The sequence below is a fragment of the Pyrgilauda ruficollis genome, unplaced genomic scaffold (assembly GCF_017590135.1).
Source record: "Pyrgilauda ruficollis isolate IOZ18807 unplaced genomic scaffold, ASM1759013v1 scaffold35, whole genome shotgun sequence".
Classification (NCBI taxonomy): domain Eukaryota; kingdom Metazoa; phylum Chordata; class Aves; order Passeriformes; family Passeridae; genus Pyrgilauda; species Pyrgilauda ruficollis.
The window spans coordinates 39425-45054 of record NW_024524934.1 but is presented as its reverse complement, the minus strand read 5'-3'; positions in this window follow the sequence as shown (position 1 = coordinate 45054).

The following is a 5630-nucleotide window of genomic DNA, read 5'->3' as shown; positions in this document are numbered from 1 at the left end:
TCCAGCTAAGATACACTAACACAGGCAAAGCAGCTCTCAGTCCTTTTGCTGATCTTTTGGATCACTGGAAGAGCTATGTTGCAGAAACAGCCATTTTTGCTATCTCCCTTGTGCAACTTGTTATTTTCATACTGGAAGTATACTCTCTGAAAAGAGCCAATAACATCTTCCAAACTCCAAACAACCAATTCTGGGGTTTTTTTTTAGTTCGCATTTTCACTGTAACACTAAATGAAACTCTCTGAAATAAACACATCCTACTTATAGGAGATATTATTTATTTGTTTCAATATAAAGTTCTCTTTCTATGTCTACAAAGTAAAAATTGTAGCACCTTCCTGAAGACTGGAATAATTTTGACGAAAAGTGATTCAACAGATTAAGGAGTTTCAAAAATCCAGCTTCCTGATTTGATAATACAAAACATAATTAAATTTACTTTACACCAATGCTCCAAGGTATCATCTGAACACAAAAATATTCAGAATACTGAAAAACTGCTCTGCCATATCAGCATACAAACAGCTACAGCACAAATTTTTTAAGTCTTTTCATAAACTGGTACGTAAAATTAATCTCTCATTCTCCTACTGCAAGTGGATTTTTTCAGTTCTTACCTAAATGATGTGTCAGTAAAAAATACTGCTTCCTTTAGATTCTTGCATGGAAAAACACCATAATACAAGGAAATGTGCTGTTATTTCTAAACATATTTTGGCTGATCACAGAGCCGTTTTCCTACCAGAGACCCCATACCATGATGCCTAAGCCCATTCTTACTGGAGACAGGTGGAGAACAGAGGCACACTGATAACACTCAGCCCTGCAAGTGTGGCACCCAGCATACATGGCACGTAACCATGCTCAGCTTGCCCGGTAGTGGGGAGCAAAGCAAAAAGCTGCCCCAGTTCCTCTGGGGAATCTGCTATTTCCATGGGATTCATTCAGTCTCCACTAACTCCAGAGCTGTTAAGACAGGACAGATGCTTTCAAAACATGAATCCAACAAAATCCATGTTCCCCTTCTGATTTTGAAGGGTGGTAGAACCACACAATCCTTTTACAATTTCTGAATATTAAGTCCAGTAGTAATTAAACCCCAGAATAACAACAGATGCTTCTATGAAGACAAAAGACTAAAAGATGCTAACTAGTCTGTAAGAACCTAAAGATCACAGTCACCTGTCCCAAATACTGTTAGGGCCACAGAAGGACTTTGCCACAAGTTAAGCACAGAACAGAGCAATGGTGTGGTGCTAACTCCAGACCTGGTGGAGGTGAGATCTGGTTAGCACACACTTGGTAATTCATCCAGACAAAAATTCCCAGTGTGGCAGACTGTGTAAAGAAGCAACTGCTTGTATGTAGATCACCAGTCAAAGATCACCCCAAGTTATGGGACAGATGTTATGTGACAGATGGCATCTGGCACCACCAAAGCCCTCCCCCAAATAGTTAAGCTACTGTGACAAAAACTTAAAATAAGATAACAGTGTTACTATTGTCCGGGTGTTATCTCAGACTGGGGATGAGGTTAACAAAGCCAGGGGAGAAGAATGTATCACTGAAAAGGGACACACAGAATACAGAATTTATGGGCCACGAGGAAAGCTTACTCAACAACTGTGCTGAAATCAGATGTGACTGGGTAAGAATTAATTCCAGCAAGGGGAGATTGAAACCACCCACAACTCAAGAAACCCACCGACCCAAAAGAAAAGACTCAGCATGTGCACTACTTAGTATCAGGAGTGAAGCAGTCATTTAACCAACAGAATAAGAGAACTATGTAGCCAATGAACTTTCTTTCTCTGCTTAGGTATATAAATAGTGAAAAATTTTGAATGACCTCAGGACCTCCACACTGAGAAGCCATGTGTGAAAAGGACCAATGGGATGTCATTTGATCCACAGGTGGTGACTAGCTTCTACTCAACCTCTCTCTCCCCCCCTCCTCTTTTCCATTTCTATCTCTCTACTTCAAATTCATTATTACCTAAAATCCATACTATTGACTTTGGCATGTGGTGTCATTTGCCCCTTAATTTGTGCAGAGGCATCTCTCAATAAACAGATCTTAACACAGTCTCTCACAGTTGCAAAACATTTTCACAGATGATATAGAAAAATTCAAGTCTACTGGGAAATACACAAAGTAAACTCCTTAACTAGCTCAAAATAGAAAGAGGCAGTGCTTTTGGGAAAACAAAATTAATTATGCAGTTCGTTAGTTACCTTTTTCTCTTCTGTTCCAGGATCTGATTCACTGAATTTTTCTTCCTGAAAGCTTCTAGACATCTTCATTTTTTCCACACTCTGAAAAAAGGCTGTTTTTTCTAGTCTGCTTGTGCTGAATCTTGTACTTATTTCTTCCAGCCTGTTAATCTTAAGTAGCTTCATACTGTGTCCAGTTAATTTAGTGTCTGTTCTCTTCTCCACCTTAGATTCATAAACCAGTGAACACTCATAACTTCTGATTTCTCCTCTTTCTTGGCTGTACAAAAGAAAGACAAATAAGAGGTCTTAGTGTTATTCATGCATTTTAGCTTAGAAAATTACCATGTTGCAACACTTTATATTTCAACTCTCTCTCCTTATACTTGCTGAACCAAAACTCAGAGTATACAGCACTGCCTGTTCACAGAGACCATTCTACACTGAACACCAGATAATTCAAGAAGGTGACAAGACCAATATAATTGAATTTGTTCATAGTAACTATTTAGTTCAATGAAATCAACACCTGCTGCTGTTGCTGCACACCTTGCTTATGGAGCACTCCTCACTTTTTAGCCATCTCAGTGGTTCTCTGCTGCTCAGTATGTTCTCTTTTCTGTTGCAGTTCCAGCAAATTGATATGCAAGGACCTTGCTATAAAGTCCAGAAGATTTTAGATACTCAACAAAGTAGTACAGGCATGAACACGGGCCTTTTCTCTCTCTTCCCACCATCCTGTACCACAAAAACAGGTAGTTGCCAAAATGGTGGCAACTTCTGGCCCTCTGTTGAAGGCTGCAAAAGAGCACCGTCCTCAGCTGGGTTCTTCTCCTCTGCAGGCCCTTGTGATGTGCCTGGCAAGTACAGGATGTAGGATCACCGAGGCTTGTCTAACAGTAGGAGTGGCTGGAAGGCCATTGCAAATCAAGCCCTCTCTGTAGAAGGCTTTTATTACACAGCAAGGTCGTGGGTTCCCACCTCAAGCAGTCACTTGGCTACACTTGGAATATATTTCCTTCTTTTAAAAAAACTAATTTTTTTTAAAAGAGTACTCTAAAATTTCAATTAGCATCTCTTTATACACCCAGGAAATAGAGGACCAAAACATTTCTATTGCTGTTTTTGCAACCCTTCCTTCACTGTACTGGAAACTCAGGTACAAAAGAACAGTGCTAATGCCTTAGCTCTAGAAAGCTGAATCTGTTAAATCTCATTACACAGCTCATAGTTTCAATTTAACTTGCATAAACACCATAAATTATATGGTGTAATTAAGAACTTAATATACAACCTCACAGTCACTGGCAGCACAGAGAAACAGCTTTCAGAGTACAATCAAAGACCCAATTAAATCAGTTATTTTTACCCAAACACCTTCCAAAAGAAAGTGTTCCTCAGTGTTTTGGCCCCACATCTGTGCATGTGCAACAGATCAAATGTGTACCACAGTTAGCCCTCCAAGCTTCCCAGATGCAAAAGATGCCACCTGCTATCCCATGTGACACGAGAGATGGTTGGATAGTGGTGACATTTAAAGATGATGGACAGCAAAGAACCATGTAAGCCTGTAGTTTTCAAATGAGCCTTCCAGAGAGATTCCTGCTACCATGTTGTTGTAGACTGTGCTGTTAATATGGGAGATGCAGGCACACCATCATGGACCTGTAAGGCATTTGTCATCTGAAGAATTCATCCATCCTGCATGTAAAAATGGCCAGTCTGGTGCATCTAGCATCTCTCATCAACTTTCACAGCTCTAACATCCCTCTCTTTCCATTGCCATTTGCTGAAAGAACACTTTCTGAGTTTTTTTTCCCCCATTGCTCAAAAGCAGGTTTGTGGATTTTCTTAAAGGCTCTGACAATTGCAGGTGAAATACCCAACAGCTAGGTCTGACCTTTGAGCCATTATTCTATGGATTGTCTGATCTATTCTGCGCCAAGGGATGATAAGATGTTATCAATAGCTGTCAGAAAAAAAGGGGGATATGTTTCCAGATGCCCTCCTGCTACCTCCATGTCTGCAGCTACTCAAATCCTACAGAGATTTAGAGTGACCTGGCTGTGAAGACCTTGTGGTCTGACAGGACTTCAACCAAGGAAAGCTGCTTCAGGCTGTCTATAGCTCTTCAAAGAGCACATCATCCTCTATGCTTTGGTCCAAATGTGGCCATCTATCTAATGAGAATGACACATCCTAATTAAAGGACATGTTTCTTCAAGCTGACCAGTGAGTTATTATCTGGGAAAATATTAATGGGATGGCAAGTTCAAATGTCTTACTGGGCTCTGTTACCAAACAAAGACTAGGATTGAGTCCAAACATGATTGTGCTGTCCACCGTTATTATCTTAATACATCCCTGAAACAAAAAGCTGAACAATGATTTTAGAATGTGAAATTTGTTTGTAAGTGCCTCCTCCAAAGTCCCACAGAGGAAATCCAACCCTGGTCATGTGCCTCTGAGCAATGGGAACTATGACCTTCACATGGTGTGAAGTTCCATTTTCCCCCAAAGGAGGGTGAAAACCTTCCCCCAGTCATTTACATTTCCCAGCTCTGGCCTGGTAAATACTTTCTGGGTCATCTTCAGCAAGCCAATTGCTCACTCCAAGCAAAATATCTTGCTTCATGACATCTTCACTTACACACTCAGAGACCGCACATGTCATAAAAGCATTGCTTAGCTGTAAGCACAGGCAGTGCATACTTATGGTCCAGCTGCTTATATACCCTACAGCAGCAAATCAATACATTTGCATTATAAAAATATAAACAGTATAGCAATTGTTTCTGAATCTGATCAGGAATAGAAATGGGCAAGTATTAGCCAAAAGTGGAACCCACAAACACCTCATTTCACTTTCAACATCTGGGTTTAGATTGTAATCCCTTCAGTATGAACTAGGTTTACACGATGGGCTGTAAAGAACTTCGCTTCAAACTCAGTCCTTTGGTCTCCATCATCAGTTCAAATAAAAATTTTATTTCTGACCTGTTGGCCACTTTCGAACCAGCCATTTTCAAATTTTAAGCCTGGGGGTACTGTTAGCCAGTAGCCAGACTTGTTTACCTCCTAATACAGCTGACATTAGACTGACCTGAATTTTACAAGCTGGGAACTATTATGTCACGGTGTATAATTAAACCTAAACATATACTTTAAGAAAGAAAACAAGATGTAATGTGGAAAGAATTACCAATGGGTCAAGTTCGGGTCGTAAATTAGGATGCGAATGGTACCGCTTGCTGTCCCCATCTTTGAAATACAACCTGCCCTGCATTCTGCAGAATACAAGAGTTGGGGTTTGAACCTAATTTTTTTAAAAATAGTAATTTATTGATGGTTTTTTCACAGAAAATGACGTTTTCACATATTTCAATGAAAGACCAGGTGGATCCCGAGTCCTGGGC